This window comes from Chiloscyllium plagiosum, unplaced genomic scaffold (genome assembly GCF_037043375.1).
Source record: "Chiloscyllium plagiosum isolate Xiang-an unplaced genomic scaffold, Cpla_swu_hap1 HiC_scaffold_21, whole genome shotgun sequence".
Taxonomy (NCBI): Eukaryota; Metazoa; Chordata; class Chondrichthyes; order Orectolobiformes; family Hemiscylliidae; genus Chiloscyllium; species Chiloscyllium plagiosum.
In genome coordinates, this window is record NW_028270159.1 from 34,222,835 (window position 1) to 34,246,759 (window position 23,925).

The 23,925-nt window shown below is 40.6% G+C and overlaps 1 protein-coding gene across 7 annotated transcripts in view; it reads left to right on the top strand.

The window, feature by feature from the left end:
- The window catches only part of cacna1ba (calcium voltage-gated channel subunit alpha1 Ba), a 598,950-nt gene that overhangs the window by 199,378 nt on the left and 375,647 nt on the right, over window positions 1–23,925 (top strand). The gene's annotated exons all lie outside the window — the stretch shown is intronic.

Sequence of the window (23,925 nt, forward strand, 5' to 3'; positions counted from 1 at the left end):
TCTTACAGTTATTGTAGATGAAACCACAAAAAAACTGCCACAGAGTGAGTCACTTCCTTGCAATGAAAGCTACCTAATAAAAGATTTTGAAAAGCAAAGAGATGTGAAATGTAGGTTGGCAGATTTTGGCAACATGTCTGTGGTGGTACAGCTGTTGGACCCCTGCTGTGGTTATAAAGTGTATCAAATACATAAAAATATTTGCTATAATAGGTCATTGTTGCATAGTAACAGCATGAGCAGATTGTATGCCTTTAAGTGGGAATCAATGCCACATAGCTGCTAAGAAGACTGTGTCTATGGAAAGACACGTAATTCACTTAAAGACTGTGTCAATTGATTAAGGAAGCAGCCAGGTGCCTATGTCGAAGGATTTCACACTGAAATGCACAGCGCTGTTTTTTATCTTCATTGCATTTTATGAAAAGTCTTGTGTGGGTCCAAGGGATTGGGGACAGGTTCTTTTCTGGTGCATAACCAAGAGGTGTACCAGTCCTGAAACAGATGTCCATTCATTATTGCTCATCTTATCAAAATAAAAAAAATCTTGAGGGATATTTTAAAACAGCAGTTAGGCCCCTTGCATTTTTAATGAAGCTAAACACCAGTTCCTAGTCACCATTCAAAAATTAGACCTGACACTCAATACGGAGTTTCAATACACAGGTTGAAACTTGCTGCTCCGCACACTATATTCTGACCTGGAACCTTCAAACAAAAATGCAATACAATGCAGTTTGACTGTTTGAAAAAGAAAGCAGTTATGGAAGAAAATTGGAGATTCAGCAAATTCAAGATCTAGTAAGTTTGCAACTTTCTTACACACTCTTCAATTATTAAGGAGCTGTATTAAATCCTCAAAACGATTGCCTCAAACTCTTTATTAAGTGGTAGAAAGTCAATGTTGGTGATAAGGATCTGGCAATGCTGTTGGTTCACGCAATTGTCTGGATTTGTGAAGACAGTACTTATGATCCTAATTGACAGAGACCAATAACTTTTAAAAAGAAATTGGAACTTCCAATTCATAGCTGAACAGATGATATGACAAAACGTAATCTTTTAAGACAGTTACTGTAACAAATAGACTAAAGATGGTTTTGACTAAACACTGTTTTGTAGGAATGTTATATTTTATATTACGACATAGAATTTTTAACACAATTAGAAGAAAATCCTGATCAGATTTTAGTGACACTGTTGAAATAACTCCATGGACATCGATATCCCATCATCAAGTCACCCTTTATTTACATGTGCGCAGTATGTGGACTCTGGCCAGCTAGCTCTGAGGCAGTCTCTAGAATGAGGAGATTCTCTGACATTGCTGCTTATATCTGTCAGCCAGAGCTCCCTGATTGACCCAGATTAACAGCCCTAATCCGGGATCTCATAGTCACTGTGATCCACCTGGCCAACCCTACTCCATCATTTACATGGACATTCAATTCTCTCAGAATCGATATAAAATTGACTTTTGGCTCACAAGTGTTTATTTTAACTTTTCACTTTTTTAGTTCTGGATTTAAAACTCTCTCATGCTATGGGTTATCCTGGAATCATCGCCCTTTAGGTAAAATGAAGCAATCTTCCAGCCTTTATGTAGCTACCTTTGAATTTTGTCCTTCCAATCTGAGTGCAAGCTTTCATTCACATTCCTAAATGGTGAACGATAACATTCTGTGCTGCCAATAGTTACTCTCCCTTCCTGAATCTTGACAGACTCACTCACCTAATTATGATATTTTAGAAAACGCTGTATCCTGGACTTTACAATGTCTTTCTTTGCAGCCATCCTCCATGGCAAAGTGAATCATGTGGACCTTGTATCTAAGTTGAAATGCTGATTAGTTACCATTTACACTTCAAATCTATTCTACCCTGAAATCAAATAGGTAATTCAAAGTATACACTTATTTAACCTGACATTTTAACAAATTCTGTTAGATTTGGATACCTGCAGTCTCACAATTGCCTGCAAATGGGAATCTGCACTTTCTTCTCAGTAAAATAATGTATGCCTTTCTTCAATATTTAATTGACCTAACACCCAGATCAGTTGTCAGTCATACTGCAGTACAGGTGACATGACATTGTTCATTTTGCCTTAAATTTAAAGATGCAGTCCCAAAAGATACTCGTTTTATAAACATCATAGGTGTAAAACTGTACATGGCTTGCTGTAGGGAATGGTAGTTAATATTTTATTTATTAATTCATGGGATGAAGGTGTCTCTAGCTAGGCCAGCATTTATTGCCCACTCCTAATTGTCCAGAGGTCAGTTGCGAGTCAACTGATTGCTGTAGGTCTGGAGTCACAAAAAGGCCAAACCAGCTAATGATGACAGTTTCTTCCCTCAAAGGACCTTAGTGAATCAGATGGGTTTTTCTAACAATTAAAAATTGATTCATGGTCATCCTTAATTCCAGGCGCTTATTAAATTCAAATTCCTCCATCCACCATGGCCAGGATTTGATCCCAGGTCCCCAGTGTATTACTTAGGTCTCTGGATTAGCAGTCCAGCAATAATACCAATTGGCCATTACCTTCCCTATGTGCTAAAGCATTCTTTGAATTAATTTCCAATTGTTGCTCAATGGTGAAGTTGTACCAAGAAAGAAGTGAGCATTCAGTTCAGAACACATTGCTGTGAAGTATCTCATGTTGGGAAGAACTGCTGTCTCTAGAATTGTCAAGCAGCCAGCATCATTCATTCTTTTTGATTGCCATTTTAATCCTTCTTGAGAGGATTAGGGGACTAAAGTTAGAAGGGAAATATACAATGGAAAGTTTAAGAATAGTCCAGCCTACCCATGATTTCATGTCACATTTTTGTTTATTTGTTAGTTCTATTTGCCAATCAACAATGCGTACCATCCTGTGGTTTAGAGAATTCAATTGCATATTGGCATGAGTCAGAGCTTGAGAGAAAGAAGGGTTTTTAATTGGTTCTCTGCATGAAGCAGGTTATGAAATACTAAGAGATCAACAAAAAAGCAATTTCCTGTTCAGTCATCATCTCACTTGGGTGTTCTCTGGATTCTCATAAATCTAGCCCTGGCAGAACCTGATTTTCGCAGGAAGCTTGGAGTGTTGATAAATATTTAGATCATGCACATATAAAACCCTTTCTTCTTTTCACATGATTCATTCTCAAAATAGAGCTGGTAATGACAGATTAGCTTATCAGTTGAGTAACTGAATATTGAATGAGGAGAGAGGTCCTAGTTGTCGGGCTCATTTTCAAGATCATTGGTGCAGCATGAGTAGAGAACCCCTTGGGTTCATTGATGAACACTAAAACCTGAGAATGGAATTGTGACAAAATAATGATTCTCTGGAATCTTGTGTCTTTTTTTTCAATGTTTTGCAGAAATTGTACTTATGATGGGGCATCAATACAACAGGTTTAATTGAAAACAAGAAAGAACAGTGAATCAAAGTATCATGATTTTATTTCTCATGGCTTTCAGCATTGTCTACTTTATTTTCTCTGACCTTTAGTGATTTTAAGAATTAATTGTCTGCTGCCATTATAAATTATGAATGCTACATTTTGAGGAGCTGGAGGTTGCCATTTTAAAAACTATCCTGAGGGACTAACTAACTTACACAAGACAATTTCTGTCAGTATGGACCTATGAAAATGATAAGTGGAAATTTATGTAAATCAAAAGCTAAAAAAAACACACACACAAGTAATTGCAGTTTATTATGATCTACTACTGCAGGGTCAGATTTGATGTTGTGACATCTGGTACACTAGACAATTATAATTGTCAGTCAGCTAGAGATGTTTAAATAGTGATTTGAGCAATTCTGTGCTGAGGTCTAAACTCATTGCAACAGCGTACAACAAAACATTGGCAGGATCTCACTGAAGTAAGAGTGGAACAAAGACTGTGTGGGAAGCCTAGTGATTATTAGCATTACTTATGTGTATTTAACAAGAATACCTTATTGTATGAGACAAGTCAACAATGACATTTCTGATGGCATAAATTAGGAGCCTGAAATTTGACCATAACCTTGAGATTCAATTATTGTTTTGATATTTTATATAACGTAAGGCACTATAGTATGCATTTGTTTTTAAATTTGATTGTAGATTCTGACTGACATTTTTTAAAATTGCAATGGTAGAGTAAATTTGACAAATGTCAGTAAAGATAGTGGTGACATCAGACCCAGTCGAGAGTGTGAAAAGCACAACAGGTCAGGCAGTATCCGCGGAGCAGGAGAATCGACATTTCGGGCATAAGTCCTTCATCAGCATTCCTGATGCTGCCTGACCTGCTGTGCTTTTACAGCACCACACTCTCGACTCTGATCTCCAGCATCTGCAATCCTCACTTTCTACTAATAACATCAGACCTAGAGCTGCAACAATGTAACCGGTGACATAGTAATACTTGAGTTGTAGAATGAGAGGAAGTAAAGTTACCCATTTATACTATAGTTAAAAATGGGAAGTAATGAAAACATTCACAATTTTGCTGAGTATGTAGAAAAGTATAGATTTTTTTTCCCAGTGGAGACCCTACATTAGAAGACAAACATCTGAATTCAGCACTGAACTGTCTTGGGACAGCTGAGTAAAATTTGTTACCATGGGGAGCTTACCTGACATTTAAAGGTTGAGTCACAAAAGAACAACAGAACTCTGAGGTATTGGTTGCTAAGATGCAATTAGTTGGAATTGGAACTTTATGTAAGGTTCAGAGACTTCAGTGAGAATCATGGAGCTACAGGCCTAGAATGTGGGGATGTCATTTCTTATTTTCCATTTTGGTGTGTCAACTGTCTGTTGATGATGCATTTTGTAAATGTTTAAAAATACCATTTGGAAATGATTGTTAATGAATTATACATTTGATGGCAGCAATTTAAGTGCAGAAAGATGTCCTTGGTTATAAGCGAGCAAATCCTGCAAATGACATTGTTTCTATTTCCATTTTACTTATTTATATCAAAACCAATTGATCCTTATATCATAATGTTAAAATAATAGACAAATAGATTTGCGACCAACACCACCAGTGTTTAAACTATAATTTTGTCTTAATTTCCAGGTTTAAATCTCCTTGCTGATATGTTACAACATCACTGTCCGCAGATTCAAGCAGATAACCTTGTTTATAGAGATCATTAAATGGTCCAATTCAATACTCAGTTTAATAGTATTTTATATTCAGTTCACATTTGCTAGGGGAAAGATACAAAAATCATCCAAGTCACTCTATATGTGGTGTGTATTGTGGATTATATCCCAATGCCGCAGTGTTTAGGCAGATCAGTTTGATGAAAGGGCTCAAACTCCATGGAACCTGCCATAATGTTCCCATGGTAATGTTCTGTTAGCTGTTATGAATGTGGAAGTTCCACATTAGGTTTTAAATAAAGCAGAACATCTTGGATGGGAAGGATGATGATTGTATTGCCTGTGCTCAGAGACAGGCCCACATGATCCAAGCTGAAACCTGTTGAGATCAAGGAATAGTTTTCATACCTCGTATAGGAACAAAGTGTTTTTGAACACAAAGGTAGACACGAAAACAAAGGCAAAGCACTCAGGGGATAAGCAGCATCTTTTGCTCTGAAGAGTAGGTTGAACTGTCTCTGTGCTATGCAGAATGCTTGTAATGGTTTTTTTAATTCAAAAAGGAAGTGAATAAGACTTACAGGAATTTGCAATGCAAGGAACAAGGAGCCATTGAAGTGAGCTTTAATGTTAAAGTCACATTGGGGGATGGGCGTTCAAAAGAACAATTTTGTTATCGTGGCTATTAAATTGGACTATTAAATTATGTTGCCAAAAGCTTCATTACTTGTACAGTCTGGGTATACAAAATAACAGATCTACATTCTTCTAATTAAATCCTGAAAATCAAAATATCTGCCAACTTTCTTTCCCCCTGATATTTAATGGGGCTTTATTATCATTAAAAATCTCTACCAGATGTATTTGCCAATTTTCCTTTTACACAGAGGATGTTAAACTCCTATTCTGAAGTTTAACAAATAAACATTGAATATTATTTGTATAATGATTGAGGGGGGTGGGTTGACAGTTATACCATGGCAGATGCATCATTTGGTGCAATGCAACCTTCCCACGAGTGCTGTCTTGTGTTGATGCAGAGAGAGAGCCTTATCCAATGTTAATGTATATGTCCCCAAAAGTAAATTCTGTTAAAAGTAACTATATTGTGTTTTGATATTGAGATCAAGTTCTTCTTGGTTCTAGAGATAACTGCATTTATTTAGTGCCTTCCCACACTAAAATGTGATTCACCAATGATTTTGGCAGAACTGTAAATTATATAATTAATTTACAAAATGAAATGTGATGTAAGAGTTACTGCCCTTGACACCAAGACAGCATTTAACTGAGTACGATATTAAGGAGCCCTAAAAAAACTGAAGTCAATGGGAATTGTGGGAAATTTCACCACTGGTTGACGTCACACCCTGTACTAATTAAGAGGGTTGTAATTGTTAGAGATCAACCATCTCAGCTCCAAAGCTTTCTGCAGTTTCTCAGAATGGTGTCCAAAGCCCAGCCATTTTCAGTTGCTTCATTAGTGACGTTCCCTCCATTGGAAGGGCAGAAATGGGAATATAAGCTGATGATTTGCACAATGTTCAGCAGTATTTACGCTGACTCAGACAGTGAAGCAGTCTGTGCCTTTATGCAGCAAGTCTTGGACAACATCCAGGCTTGAGTGGCAAATAATACATGAGCTACGTAAATGTCAGGCAATGACTATTTTGAACCAAGAGAGAATGTAACGAATGCACTTTGTTGTTCAAGGCACCACCTTCACTGAATACCCCACCATCAACATACTTAGGAATGCCCTTGAGCAGAAATTGAACTGGACCAGTCACATACACACTGTGACAACAAGAGCAGCTCAGAGGCTAGGACCTCTGTGGTGAATAATTCATCTCCTGTCTCCCTGTTACCTGCCCAACATCTCCAAGGCACAAGTTGCAAGTAAGAGAGAATTCTTCCCACTTACTCAACAACACTGTAGAGACTTCACACCATTCAAGATAAAGCAGCCTACTTAATTGGCATCCAATCCACTACATTCAACTTCTACTCCCTTCACCATGGAGACACAATGACAGCTGTGTGTACCATTTAGAAGATGAACTGCAACAACACCCCAAGGCTCCTTAGTCAGCCCCTTCTAAACCCATGACCATGACCATCGTCTTTGGTGTGAGAAAATTCCACCAGTACCTTTACGGACCTTATGTTAAGGTCGTAGAGGATGTTGGTGAGGCCTCTTCTGGTCGCCCTGATAATGGAAGGATGTTATTAAGCCAGAGAGGGTTCAGAAGCGATTTATAGACTCATAGAATCTCTACAGTGCGGAATCAGGTTATTTGGCCCATTGAGTCCAAACCAACCCGCTGAAGAGCATCACACCATCCCAATCTCTGTAACCCTCTATTTCACATGGCTAATCCAGCTAGCCTGCAAATCCCTGGACACTATGGGCAATTTTCCATGACCAATCTTCCTAACCTGCACATCTTTGGACTGTGGGAGGAAACTGGAACACCTGGGGAGAATGTGGAAACTCCACACAGACAGTCGCCTTAGGGTGGAATCGAACCAGGCCTCTGGTATGGTGAGGCAGTAAGGCTGACCACTGAGACACCATGCCACCCATTTACCAGGATATTGCTGGGTTTGGAGGGTTTGAGTGATAAGGAGAGGCTGGGACTCCTATGGAGTTTTAATAAAATCATGAGAGGTATAAATAAATTCAGTGACAGGTGTCTTTTCCCTAGCATGGGAGATTTCAAGACTAGGGGGCATAATTTTAAGGTGAGAGGAGAAAGATTGTAAAAAGACATGAGAGGCTCTTCATTTGGAGTGGTTCGTGTATGGAATGAACTTCCAAAGCAAGTGGTGCAGTTATAATATTTAAAGGTCATTTGGATAAGTAATTGAATAAGAAGTGATTTGAGGGATATGGGCCATGCACAGGTAGGTGAGATTAGTTTGGTTTGGGATTATGGTTGGCATGGTAAAAACAATGACTGCAGATGCTGGAAACCAGAGTCTAGATTAGAGTGGTTCTGGAAAAGCACAGCTGTTCAGGCAGCATCCGAGGAGCAGTAAAATCGAGGTTTCGGGCAAAAGCCCTTCATTAGGAATACAGCTGTACCAAAATTTCTGTTTCCGTCCTGTGTGACTCTATGACCATTACCATCTAGCCGGACAGGTCCAGCAGATACATGGGAGCACCATCACCTGCGAGTTCCCCTCCAAGCCATTCACCATCCTGAACAGGAACTAAATTGCTGCTCTTCCATTGTCACTGGGCTAAAATCTTAGAACTCCCTTTCTACCAGTATTTTAGGGCAATTAGCGATGACTTAGCCAGCAATTCCCACATCCCATGAACAAAAAAAGGAAAGCTCTAAAGGTGACTGTCATCTTTACAGTGCATTTTCAATGAGGAGAAAGTGAGGACTGCAGATGCTGGAGATCAGAGCTGAAAATGTGTTGCTGGAAAAGCACAGCAGGTCAGGTAGCATCCAAGGAGCAGGAGAATCGACATTTCGGGCATGAGCCCTTCTTCAGCAATGAGGAAAGTGTGTCCAGCAGGCTAAGATAAAAGGTAGGGAGGAGGGACTTGGGGGAGGGGATTTGGAAATACGATAGGTGGAAGGAGGTCAAGGTGAGGGTGATAGGCTGGATTTGGAGGTTGGTGGCCTATCACCCTCACCTTGACCTCCTTCCACCTATCGCATTTCCAACGCCCTTCCCCCAAGTCCCTCCTCCCTACCTTTTATCTTAGCCTGCTGGACACACTTTCCTCATTCCTGAAGAAGGGCTCATGCCCAAAACGTCGATTCTCCTGCTCCTTGGATGCTGCCTGACCTGCTGCGCTTTTCCAGCAACATATTTTCAGCTCAGTGCATTTTCAACACCTTCCTGACACTGCTGGGGAAGATTGACAGTGAACTTCTGGTTTAGTCAAACCTAAAGTGGTGCAAGTAGCTCAGGAATTTGTAAGAACCTGTAACATGTGGAGTATCTCATACATTTCTCGAGTTCTTGTGCATTTATACAGGCAGGCAACATGAACTCACCCTTGTAGAACATAGAACATAGAAAAGTACAGCGCAGAACAGGCCCTTCGGCCCACAATGTTGTGCCAAGGATTATTCCTAATCTAATATAAATTAATCTAACCTAAGCACCCCTCAATTCACTATTATCCATGTGCATGTCCAGCAGTTGCTTAAATGTCCCTAATGACTTTGCTTCCACCACGACCGCTGGCAACGCATTCCATGCATTCACAAATCTCTGCGTAAAGAACCTACCTCTGACGTCTCCTCTATACCTTCCTCATAATATCTTAAAACTATGACCCCTCATGCCAGTCAGTCCTGCCCTGGGGAAAAGACTCTGGCTATTGACTCTATCCATGCCTCTCATTACCTTGTATACCTCGATCAGGTCACTGCTCTTCCTCCTTCTTTCCAGAGAGAAAAGTCTGAGCTTAGTCAACCTCTCTTCGTAAGACAAGCCCTCCAGTCCAGGCAGCATCCTGGTCAACCTTCTTTGCACCCTCTCCAAAGCCTCCGTATCTTTCCTATAATAGGGCGACCAGAACTGGACACAATATTCCAATTGTGGTCTCCCCAGATAGAGATACAATAAAACCTCGCAGCTCTTAAGCTCGATCCCCCTATTAAGCCAAAACAACATCTGCTGTCTTAACAAGCCTATCCACTTTGGTGGCAACTTTAAGGGATTTATGCACTTGAACAACAAGATCCCTCAGTTCCTCCTCATTGCCAAGAATCCTGTCTTTAATTTTATATTCAGCATTCAAGTTTGATCTTCCAAAATGCATCACTTCACATTTATCCAGGTAGAACTCCATCTGCCATTTCTCAGCCCAGCTCTGCATCTTGTCAATGTTGTGTTGCAGCCTGCAATAGCCCTCGATACTATCAATGGCATCTCCAACCTTTGTGTCATCAGCAAATTTACTAACCCACCCCTCAACCTCCTCATCCAAGTCATTTATAAAAACTACAAAGAGCAGAAGCCCAAGAACAGAGCCCCATGGGACACCACTCACCACTAACCTCCAGGCAAAACCCCTTCCATCTGCAACCACTCTCTGCCTTCTGTCAGCCACCCAATTCTGAATCTAGACAGCCAAATCTTCCTGTATCCCATACCTCCTGACTTTATGAATGAGCCTACCATGGGGAACCTTATCAAATGCCTTGCTGAAGTCCATATACACCATATCCATTGCTTGACCTTCATTGACCTGTCTCATCACCTCCTCAAAGAACTCAATAAGATTTGTGGGGCATGACCTGCCCCTCACAAAGTCATGTTGACTGCCTTTAATCACGCTATGTTGTTCCACATAGTCATAAATCCTATCCCTCAGAATTCTTTCCAAAACCTTGCTGACCACAGACGTAAGACTGACTGGTCTGTAATTGCCAGGGATTTCTCTATTCCTCTTCTTGAAAAGAGGAACAACATTCACCTCCCTCCAATCCTCTGGTACGACTCCTGTGGAGAGTGAGGAAGCAAAGATCTTTGCCAAAGGCTTAGCAGGCTCCTTTCTCACTTCCCAGAGCAACCTAGGATAAATCTGGTCTGGCCCTGGGGACTTATCAATCATAATATTTGCCAAAACTTCCAGCACATCAACTTCACTAATCTTGATCTGTTCAAGCCTGTTTCCCAGCACCTCAAAGTTTTCATTCACAACAAGCTCCCTTTCCTTAGTGAAAGCCAAAGCAAAATATTCATTCAGGGCTTCCCCTATCTGCTCAGATTCCCCGCACAAGTTCCCTACGCTATCCCTGACTGGCTCTCTCTTATCCCTGATCATTCTCTTATTCCTCATGTATGAGTAAAATGCCTTTGGGTTCTCCCTAATCCTTCCTGCCAAACCTTTTTTGTGCCCCCTATTGGAGCTCCTTTCTCATAAGCCTGTAATCCTCTAAAGCTGTGCTAGATCCTTGCTTCCTCCACCTTACATAAGCTACCTTCTTCCTTTTGACGAGAAGCTCCTCTGTTCTCATCATCCAATGCTCCTTAATCTTATCCATTCTTGCCTGTCTCAGAGGAACAAATTTGTGCATCAGTCGCAACAACTGCTCCCTTAAATAGTCTCCATATGTCTGTTGTGCCCTTTCTGTGGAATGATTGCTCCCTATCTGTACTTTCCAACTCCTGTCTGATAATGTCATAATTTCCTTTTCCCCAATTAAATATCTTACCTTGGTAACTGCTCCTTTCCCTCTTCAAGGCTATGGTAAATGTGAGGAAATTGTGGTCACTGTTACCAAAGCGTTCTCCCACAGCGAGATCTGACACCTGTTCTCGCTCATTGCTGAGCACCAAATCCAAAATGGCTTCTCCCATCGTCGGTCTGTCTACATACTGAATAAGGAAACCCTCCTGAAGACACCAGACAAAAATGGCTCCATCCAAACCATCTGCACTAAGGAGGTTCCAGTCAATAATGGGAAAGTTGAAGTCACCCATAACAACAAGCCTGCTATATCTGTATTTTTCCAAAATCTGCCGGCCTATGCGTTCTTCAATCTCCTTACTGCTATTAGGGGGTCTGTAGAAAACCCCCAATGAGGTGGCTGCTCCCTTGCTGTTCCTAACTTCCACCCATACTGACTCAGTAGACAAACCTTCCTCAACAACCTTCGTTTTTGTAGTTGTGATGCACTCTCTGATTAGCAATGCTACACACCCTCCTCTTTTTCCACTCTCCCTGTTCTTTTTAAACATTCTAAACCCTGGAACATCTAGCAACTATTCCTGCTCCTGTGAAACCCACATCTCCGTTATGGCCAAATCATAGTCCCAAGTACTGATCCATGCTCTATATCACTCTTATTTCTGACATTCCTTGCATTAAAACAGACACATTTTAACTAATCCCTTTGTTTCATAACGTGAAAAGCCTTCCCAATAGATTCATTACACCCTGTCACTGCCCCATCTACAACTGCCCCACTCTCAGATATGTAGGTCTAGTTCCCACCCCTTCACCAAACTAGTTTAAACCCTCCTGAACCACACAAACAAATCTCTCACCCAGGACATTTGCGCCCCTCCAGTTCAGGTGCAAACCCATCCTTCTTATACAGGTCCCACCTTCCCCAGAAGGCATCCCAATGATGTAAGTATCTAAAGACCTCCCTCCTGCACCAGCCTCGCAGCCACGTGTTAAGCTGCACTCACTGACTGTTCCTCACCTCACTGTCTCGTGGCACCATTAGCAAACCTCTACACGTCCTGCTCTTCAGCTTCCAACCTAGCTCTCTGTAGTCACTTTTCAGATCTTCAATCCCTTTCCTGGCTATATCATTGGTGCCAATATGTACCACGATTTCTGGCTGCTCAACCTTCCCCTTCAGGATCCTTTAAATCCAATCGGCAACATCCCAGATCCTGGCACTGGGGAGACAACATACCTTCCGGGATTTCCATTCCTGACCACAAAATCTCCTGTCAATCCATCTAACTATTGAATCCCCTACCACTAGCGCTTTTCTATTCTCCCCACTTCCCTTCTGAGCCTCAGTGCCAGGCTCAGTGCCAGAGACTTGGCAACTATTGCTTTCCCCTGGTGGGCCATCCCCACCAGCAGTATCCAAAACGGTATGCTTATTGCTGAGGGGAACAGACACAGGGGATCCCTGCTGTATCTGTTGGTTCCCTTTCCGCCCCCTGACTGTAACCCAGCTGTCCTTATCCTGTGTCTGAGGAGTGATCACCTCCCTGTACGTCCTCCCAATTTCTCCCTCAGCCTCCCAGATGATCCACAGTTTATCCAGCTCCAGCTCAAGTTCCCTGACTCGGTTTTCGAGGAGCTGGGTTTCACAGGACCAGGAATGGTTGCTAGATGTTCCAGGGTTTAGAATGTTTAAAAAGAACAGGGAGAGTGGAAAAAGAGGAGGGTATGTAGCATTGTTAATCAGAGAGTGCATCACAGCTACAAAAACAAAGGTTGTTGAGGAAGGTTTGTCTACTGTTAGTATGGGTGGAAGTTAGGAACAGCAAGGGAGCAGCCACCTCATTGGGGGTTTTCTACAGACCCCCTAATAGCAGTAAGGAGATTGAAGAACTCAAAGTGTGTCATGTCTCTCAGGTGCCACATTCTGCAGGAAGAACATGCAACTGCCCTATCAGCAATACCCCGCTAATCTGAAAGCCCATACAGAACTAAACAAGGAAGAGAAGAAAGGAAAAAGAAATGAGAAAACCTGAAAACTTACCGAGTTTACATACTCTTAGTAAGTTTAGAGGTTGTGGGTGGGAGGGAGGCCCTACAGTGTAGGGTATCGGGTTTAGATCTCACCCACTTAGAAACTTCCCAGCAGCCCTCACTTCTCTCCGCCCTCTCTCCTCGCTGCTGTGTTCAAAAAAATTTCCAAGAATTGAGCCAATAAAGAAAAACATGATATAATAACTTGCAATCTTTCTTCAACAGAAAGGACTTCAAACTCATAAAGCCGGAAGACCAAAAAAGGCCAGGAAACAAAACTATAAGAATTTGGGAATAAATATTGGAAATAAAATGAAATACACTGGATCCACTCTGCTTTGTAGTTATCAATTCCAAATTAAACTAATCAGGAATTGCAACAGATTTTAATTTGCATCTATTTACATTTATTTATAGAACTTATTGTCATGTATACTTTTATGAGAAAACTACAATGAAAAATATTATATGTCACCCCACCCCCATGGCACCTATATTAATAACAGAAGTCATAAATAAATACATAAGCAACAATAAAAGCAAATTTAAAACAAAAGTTTATCAAAGTTGACCAGGGTTTTAATAGTTGTTACCCATTGTCTCTGCTGGTTTTGGATTTAGAGACTTGATTATAATAATACCATCTTGACACAGCGAATTTAGGCAAGCCCAAATGTCATTAGTTTTTCATCATTCTTAGTTTTGATAGATATGGCTGTTTTATTAAGAGCGCTTAAGTATTTTGAGAAGAAAATGGAAGCTACTTGTGGTTCCTTTTCAGCGAGTGCTCACAAACGCACAGTTCATCAGATGACAAATCTGCAGCACTAAGGTTAAAAACAACAAGAATGTAGTAACAGTTCTTAATTTCTGCTCTTGCAGCTTTGCCAAGAATCTTTCAAGTGGAGCAAACATGACACTGTTTGTAAGGTTTGGAGAGAAATGTGTGCTACCATTTATAGAATCTGCCGATTTTATCTTTCTCACTGAAGTGTAATGGCTGCTGCTCACAGACATCTTCAATTCCCCTCAGTGCTTTCCTTGGCAGTTGGTGTTCATGTTCTCTCATCCAGAGGAGGAGAGTAGAATATGTAATGACAGATTGATGTCTCTGAAGGTTTATAATTTCTCAACGGGGACTTCATCACTTAGAAAACAAAGAAAAGCTTGATATGATGGTGTCAGAAATCTTACGTTAATTGTCAGGGACCCACTATTCGTAACAAATTGTTTCAGAAAGTGGAATCATAGCAACAGGGTAATTCTGCCTCATTTTTATGTATTTACTTCAAGCTTGTTAATATATATTGATTTCAGAATCTGAGTGACAGAAATCAAATATTGCTGAACTTCCACAAAATGTCTGCTTTCTGCTATTGGAACATCACGAAACCATAAAGTGTTAGTCATGTTATTCTATATTTTGCATTACTTGTAAAAATTATTCCGGGTAATATTGTCCGTGATGGCTTCAAATTCACTTTGTATTGGCAAATCTAGTGTATGCACGTTGGCCTTGCTCTACTGTGCATTACTTTCCATAATGAGAATTTAATTGTGGACTGTTTCATTCCAAAGGAAAATTGGCTAAAAGCAAATGTGAAAATCAATAATCTAAATTCTGGAGATTGACAGCAGTGACAAGCCGCAACCACGATCAATGCGCTTGGAGATTTGAATGAGTAACTTCCAGTAATAAAGAAAGAAAATGCTGGAGAAACTTAGCAGCTCATAGAGCCATAGAGATGTGCAGCATGGAAACAGACCCTTCGGTCCAAGCCGTCCATGCCGACCAGATATCCCAACCCAATCTAGTCCCACCTGCCAGCACCCGGCCCATATCCCTCCAAACCCTTCCTATTCATATACCCATCCAAATGCCTCTTAAGTGTTGCAATTGTACCAGCCTCCACCACATCCTCTGGCAGCTCATTCCATACACGTATCACCCTCTGTGTGAAAAAGTTGCCCCGAAGGTCTCTTTTATACCTTTCCCCTCTCACCCTAAACCTATGCCCTCTAGTTCTGGACTCCCCGATCCCAGGGAAAATACTTTGCCTATTTATCCTATCCATGCTCCTCATGATTTTGTAAACCTCTATAAGGTCACCCCTCAGCCTCCGATGCTCCAGGGAAAATAGCCCCAGCCTGTTCAGCCTCTCCCCATAGCTCAAATCCTCCAACCCTGGCAACATCCTTGTAAATCTTTTCTGAACCCTTTCAAGTTTCACAACATCTTTCCGATAGGAAGGAGACCAGAATTGCACGCAATATCCCAACAGTGGCCTAACCAATGTCCTGTACAGCCGCAACATGACCTCCCAACTCCTGTACTCAATACACTGAGCAATAAAGGAAGGCATGCCAAATGCCTTCTTCACTATCCTATCTACCTGCGACTCCACTTTCAAGGAGCTATGAATCTACACTCCAAGGTCTCTTTCTTGAAACATGCACGGAGCGAGAGAGAGAGAGAGAGAGAGTGAGTTAACAATCCAAAGAAAAGTCATATCAGACTTGTAGCATTAACTCTGTTCCTCTCTCAACACATGCTGCCAGACCTGGTGAGTTCCTCCAGCACTTTCTGTTCTTATTTCAGATCTCTAGCATCCATAGTATTTTGCTTTTATTTGAGCAATTTCCAGTGTTCGTGCAGGGACTTAATTGCATAAAGAAATAAGTTACCTCCTTGCCCATGTTATTGTAACAAACCCACAGGGCATTTGAAAGCTAACTTTCTGTCCTTGGAGTAGGGAACACTACTACTGCACCACAAGACCCTCAAAAGTCACCTAGAATATTAGCAGCAGGATAGATTTTTTAAAAATAACTTGTTCAGACTTGTTACATGACATAGCTGGAGCAGGTGGGAATTTGAACATAGTTTCCCGACCTCTGGCCAGGATAACCTATCACAGTGCCACAAGACCTCCTCTCTGTAGCTTGGTATATATTATCTGTCTTGTATGGTGTGTGAGAGAATTGAACCATCGAATTAATTGTCCCAACCAGATGGCTCAATTTCCTCCATGCTATGTGTCACCAAGCACATTTTTGAGATTTTTTTTTGTCCACTATGTTTCATTCGATTAGCACACAATTGATTTATTTCAAGCCTTGTGAATAGTTTCCAGTCTTAGTTTTTAGCAAAATATCAGTTGGAAGCATGATATATTCATTAAACGTCATCTCACTTCTAGAGTGTTCAAATTGTCCCAATAGCAGGGCAACTGTTTCCCAAAGCATTTATGCAAATAGGACCTTTTGAGCTTCCCATTATATTGTGACTGGTTTACAATATGGCATTTGACTTGGACATTTTAATATCATCATTAACTAAAATGTCGTAGCAAACAAACTTCAGGTGTGCTTATCTTCCAGAAAAACAAAACCAAAGTATTAGAGAGTGGGAGTGAGGTAAAACATGCACCTAAATAGATTTTTTAAAAAGATTTAGCCAATTGCTTTCGTTTCAGTTATTGCTTCTTCAGGTGTAACAGGCCTTTATAACAATCCCCTGTGATATCTACTGGGACTTTCAGATGGTTTCCTGATAAATTGTTGGATTATATTTTCCTTTTTCTTTTGGGGCTCAAAATTTGGGAATTAAGAAGGAAGAGACAATTCAGTAGTTATGGGAAGAAAATGAAGTACTCTACAGTATTTACAATGGCAAGAATGCAAGTAACATGCTAAATATCATTTCAGTGAGAAACAGGACAATTTAAATCTGATTAAAGCTGCTGAGATTATTCGGGCAGATGCCACAGGTGGAGCAATAGCTAAGAAAAATGACTTAAAGCTTTTGAGCTAACTGGATTAAATTTAAACAAGATTTGGTGTTTAGTTGTTGGTCATCATTTAACTGCTGCATTCTTCATGGCAACACCTCTACCAATCAGACCCACTTGCAAACCAATCAGTGTTTTCTCCTCAAAGAGATGTTGCCTTCCTTTTACATTGGTTTTCTTGTGAATTGCCCTGATGAGTTCTAAATGAAAAGCTTCAACAAATGTCTCTTGTCAGCAATGCATTGTACACCACAAAACTACCAGCTGCAGGATACAGAACCTCACAAAGAATTCTTCACACATAGCTTGCCATTAGATGAAATTTTATGTTTCCTTTTAATGATGAAGGGAGGAAAACGTTAGATAGGAAATGAATTGGTATGTTGTTTGAGAGAATTTCAACATTTCCTGAAGCTTTGAAGCAGTTAATCTGTATTGTCTATTAGATAGAGTTGTGACTGACATCTATATGGAATTACACAGAAGTTGATCATCGAATTGTCAATATTTCATGTAAAACTTTCCATGTAAACCAATAGTTCTAATCATGTTGTCACCTGGTTTTCCCATCTCTTCAACCTATTATCTCTCAGTTACTTATCCAATCTGATTTTCGACATGGACATGTTTTCTGCCTCATTGGTTAACTTTGCAAGTAAATTTTGCACCTTCACAATTGCTTGTGTAGATTCGCCTACCCTGTTCTCTAAATTTATTATGTTTTATGTTATATCTATTGTCTCTCATTCTTGACTTCCCAGCTTCTGCAAACAATCTGATTCTATTGACGTTGAACTATCCATTCACAATTCAAAAAGCTTCTATTACATTGTCCTACAATTTCTGTCTTTCCATTTATTTCCTTACAATTAGGCAGAAGCCTTTTCATTTTGTGTCATGTTCTTTCTAAACCTTTAACTTCTGTCCTATGGTGCACTGTCAATACTGTGTGTGTTCTCCTAATTTAAGATTTTATATAGACCCATTATGATCTCTTGCCTTTTATGTTTCAGACTGTACAAGAATTAGAATTCTACTAGACTTTTTTTAAACAGTATTATCAATCTGAACTCTTAAGTGTAGGAAAAAAAACGAAAATAATTGGAAAATTTAAATGAGCAGGAGAATACATTCAAATACGTGAATGTAAATATCCCGTAAAAGGTAGGGATATGAGCTGCAGACAAAATCTTGCAAGTCCAATTGTAGGAAAAATGCCCCAGTGTCAATTTCCTTGTTCAAGGCAACATCCTCAGCATGGAGGTAATCATTACAATCAATCAATCAGCTGTGTTAGATGGGACATACTGTTGGCATACCTGACTCAAGACCTCCAAATTAGGTTCTTTACTATCATGTTCATCACAGCAAACATTGCCCAGGATGGAAAAATAACAGTACAAGGATGTCATCAAAAACTCTGGAAAAAATTGCATCATCCCCACTTTCTCAAGGACATCTCTAACTCAAGATCACCCAAACTGGCAAAGAAACATCTGCAAAAGTGCCAACCATTTTGAGCACCTCTGACAGGTGCAGGTGGAGACAAATGCAAAGAGTGGTAGCAGAGTGTGTGAACCAAGCATTGGTTTTAGTCACCCTGAGACTTATAACCTTGGAGGACAAAAAGTGACACTTGGTCTCAAGAGACTGAGAGAGTAGAGATATGGTGTGTGGGTTCTGTCCCAGATTTCCCATAGAGTCTAATCCCAGATTGCATAGAGATTTAGGGAGAAATAGAGCACCTTAGATTGATATTTATTGGTTTCCTGCTGGTTCACTTCCATCCAGAGATGGGCTATGACATGGTGAGAATTGGAACTTGAGTAAAAAAATCCATTGGTGATGCACTAAAAGATTAAAAACTTGTATCCTCATGGAAACTGTTCTTTAACATGCATTCTATATTGTCCTAGCCTTTTCTGACATAATTCTCCCAATGAATGAGTAAAGTGTTATGGAAGTGTTATTATCTGAGATACAACATATGCATCAGGTCAAAGTAAGAGTAAAATGTTTTGTTCACACTACGCAGGATCCATCAGGGTTTGTGTTGACTTGACATCTGATATTTCAGCATTTAATTTGGAATATTTGCATTTCATATTTAACTTTAAACCAAAATGCTAGATTTAACCAAAAGAACTGGAAGATTCAGCTCCAGCACAAGAAATGGACTCAGTGTTTACTATGCAAAAGTCTTTTCAAATGTAAAACATTGAAATGGATTTGGATTTGCACAGGATCAGGAATCAGAGACTTTCTCATATATCCTTTCCCTAGAGGGCTCTGTACATGGTCAATAACCACTCTATGTACCAATGTGGTTAGTTGTAAGTGGTGATTGTCTTTTTTTGAAGTATTGGTTACTTGACAGCTGTTGGAGTTATAAAGTGGAAGAGACACTTGCACGCAACATAAATACTTTTACATAGTACTGATGGAGAATAATTCCCTTTCACGCAAGGGTCAAAAAAATCCATATCCTGACTGGACTCTGCAAATGCCCTTTCTCTTTATTCTAAAGTTAATGTGCATTACAAAACTACACTTGATAGAAATTATGCAATGTACATTAAAAAATTCTGCATAATCTTGTTGCATTGTTTATTGACAGAAGAACCAGATGTGAGAGAACTGTTTTAATCTGGGAGGCACTGCCTTTAGTGGAAATAAATTCAGTTGTAACTTTCAAAATGGAGTGGAGTAAAGACTTGAAGAGATAGCGATCAGCAGAGTTCTGGGGGCAGAGTGGTGAAAAATGGGAAGATTTGTAATTATATCATGTTTTTAATGATCACTAGATGTCTCAAAATGCTTTACAAAGTCAACAAAGTATTTTTATACTTTGGTCTCCATTAAAGTGTATGATACATGAAGACAAATTTGCAGTCAGCAAAGGCCCTCAACAGGCAATGTGAAAAAGTCAAGGTGATTTCTTTTTGTGATGCTGAATGAGGGATCAATCTTGACCAAGACACAGGGGATGCTGTTCTTCAAAATAATGCCATGGGATCTCTTGCATTCTCCTGAGCAGAAGATGGTGTCCCGGGATATGTCTCATCCAAAAGGTGGAACCTCAAACACCTCCCTCAGTAGTGTACTAGAGAACTGATGTGGATCCTGAATCTACAAACTTGTAACTCAGAGCATTATCATGTGAGCCACAATCAGCCAGGCAGAAGGGTGAGACTAGTGAACAACTCTTTTAAAAATGAAATGCAATCCAAATGCCTTGTTTTGTCTAGTATAATTCATATATCCCATAAATATCTATTTTATATTACTTCATACAGTAAAGTAATAAAACTGTACCATTGAGTACAGAAGTTATTCAATACTTTTTATGCTCCGCAGTGCAGATAAAGCTTATGATACTTTATGTTCACGCAATTTATGAAGCAAACCATTCCTGGAAATACTTTCACTGACCATAGTGTCCCTAACATATTCAGTATTTGTTATGCTGGAGGCAAATTTATTTCAAAAAGGAGAAGAAAAATTGATCAGCATCATTGATAATAATGTGCAGTGCAGGCCTTCAAAGTTTGACAGCGGGCCTCATGAATAGTTAGGCTAAAGGAACAAACCCTGGGCCGAAGGGATAGGTTTCACTAAAACTTCATGGAGCAGAGAGAATGGTGGGTAGAAGAGTGTCGGGAGAGGATTTCAGAGTTCAGCATTTCTCTCATGAGGTCTGGGGTGTTCTCACATAATTCTACACTGCTCACATCAGGTCTCTGTGCTGCCGCAAAAGTACTGGGACTTGCTGGGATTCATGCAGCGGGGACCATCTGGGATTCATGCTGCTGGAACCCTCTGGGATTCCTGCTGTTGGGATTCACTGGGATTCATATTGCTGGGATTCTCATTGATTCAAACTGCCACTACTCTATTGAAGGGAAAAGTGAGGTCTGCAGATGCTGGAGATCAGAGATGGAAATGTGTTGCAGGAAAAGCGCAGCAGGTCAGGCAGCATCTAGGGAACAGGAGAATCGACGTTTCGGGCATTAGCCCTTCTTCAGCCCTGATCAATTTTTCTTCTTCTTTTTGAAATAAATTTGCCTCCAGCATAACAAATACTGAATATGTTAGGGACACTATGGTCAGTGAAAGTAGTTCATCAGTTGCTGGAAGGGAAATTGAAAAGTTAAGCTTTTGAAGACACATAGGTGGCAGGGGTGACACTTCATTGTAAATAGAGCTCCTCAATTATAAATATACTGCTATTTTACATCATCGCTTGTCTGATTGACTGTCTTTGTAACTGCATGAATCAAGTAGCACAGCCATCTGTTCTTAGTGCCTTACCATGTTAGAATCCTGTCTAATGCTCAGCATAGCATTACATCTTCTCACTGTTCAATGTGGGAGCATCACATGTTGGAAAATCTTTGAACAGTTGAAGCATTACATTTAATTGAGCCACAGACAGAGCTGCATTGTCTCCTGGGAACCAATGGGTTGCTTGACTTTCAAGCAATGATGAATTTATGATTAATGAATGATCACTAAACCTATCTATTGATTTTAGATTACTTACAGTGTGGAAAGAGGCCCTTCCGCCCAACAAGTCCACACTGACCCGCCAAAGTGCACCCACCAAATCCATTCCCCTACGTTTACCCCTGCATCTAACACTACGGGCAATTTAGCAAGGCCAATTCACCTAACCTGCACATTTTTGGACTGTGGGAGGAAACTGGAGCACCCGGAGGAAACCCATGCAGACACGGGGAGAATGTGCAAACTCCACACAGTCAGTTGCCTGAGGCGGGAATTGAACCCAGATCTCTGGCGCTGTGAGGCAGTAGTGCTAACCACTGTGCCACCGTGCCGCCGTGGACACATATGTAACTTAAGTGCTATCTTACTGCTAGCGTCCATCATGCTGGAGGTGTTGTTTGTTCTGCACAGTGTCCTCATCTTCATCCTCGGAACACTACTAGAGCCCTCCCAGCTCTTCACTGTTCCTCACATTCTCTCTTTGCCTACTGCAGTTCTACAGTGCACAGCATGCAAAGCTTAAGTGACACACAATACTCGAAGGTCACCTGCCTCAGGTTAATCAAAGCTTTGGAATCTCACCTTCAGGAGGCCTATTATCTACTCTATGATGGCCCCAATTGAAGAATGGACTGCATTGTAGCTACTTGCAGTCAAAGTCAGGGAGTTGCATAACAGTTATCAGCCATATTTCCAGTGGATAGCCCTTGTCTCACAGTAACCATCTGTATAGGTCATCCAGTCCTTGAAATAAAGCAGGAACTTGAGAGGTTTCAAGGATATAAGCATCACACTGTCATAGTGAATAAGCAGCCTGTTATACACTGTACCTGATTTAATTTTCCATTCAAGTTTTTGACAAAAACATAGGAGTAAAACAGGCTTAAAATTCACTAAGTGTTATTCACTATGCATATTGTATTGATTCAAAGAGTGTGGTGCTGGAAAAGCACAGCCGGTCAGGCAGAATCCGAGGAGCAGGAGAATTGGCATATTGACATTTTGAGCATAAGCTCTTCATCAGGAATGAGGGCGTGGCCCAAGAGGGCTGCAAGATGAACAGTTCAAGAGGATCTGTGGGGGGGGAGGGGGAAATGAGGAAACTGGTGAAATCCACATTGATCCCGCATGGTTGGAGGGTCCCAAGGTGGAAGATGAAGTGTTCTTCCTCCAGGCGTCGGAGGAGGCCCAGGACTTGCATGTGGGAGGGAGAGTTAAAGTGTTTGGCAACATGGCGATGGGGTTGTTTGGTATTTCCCATCCCCCAGATCCAACCTTCCAACTAGGCACTGCCCTCTTGAACGGTCTTACCTAACAATCTTCCATCCCACCTATTCGCTCCACTCTCCTGACTGACCTGTCACCTTCAGCCCACACCTTCATCTACCTATTGCATTCCCAGCTACCTTCCCCACAGCCCCACACCCCTCCCATTTATCTCTGCTCGCATGGGCCATCCCTTCATTACTGATGAAGGGCTTATGCTCAAAATTTCGACTCTCCTGCTCCTTGGATGCTGCCTGACCAGCTGTGCTTTTCTAGCACCACATTTTTCAACTCCAATCTCTAGCATCTGCAGTCCTCACTTGGTACCATATTGTGTTGATTGCCTATTAACTATAGATAAGTATGTACAAGTGGTGGGTATTCTTTTGAGCCTTATAAAATTACACAGAGATTAAAACTGAAATTATTGAGTTAGAACATGAATGTTTGTAATGTATAGCTCTGTAAATAAATATAAATGTATTGCTGAAAAAAGACATGTTTTTGAAGCTTTGTATTTGTACCCATCAGGACAATTTGCAAGAACAGCAATGTAATGAGAAACTAACATTTATACTATATGAGAGGAGACTGCTGATTGTTTGGCCATTAGAATTTGATGAGTGGGGGTGTTGCTATGGAAAATGCATCTACTAATGGTAGCTGATAGTTAACTGTCAAGCTTTGTTTAAATTTCAGAGCCAACCTGCCTGGTTTAAAATTTGAACAAAGCCTAGTATCTAGGTGTTGGTCATCATTGACTTGTGCATTCTCTATGGCAATGCCTCTCCCAGATTCCATTTTCCAAACAGGAGAAATTAGGACTGCAGGTGCTGGAGATCAGAGTCGAGAGTGTGGTGCTGGAAAAGCACAGCAAGTCAGGCAGCATCTGAGGAACAGGAAAATCAACATTTTGGGCCTAAGCCCTTCATCAAGAAATTCCTAATGAAGGGCTTATGCCTGAAATGTTGATTCTCCTGCTCCTCGGTTACTGCCTGACCTGCTGTGCATTTCCAACACCACACTCCCAACTTCATTTTCCAAACATTCATACAATATG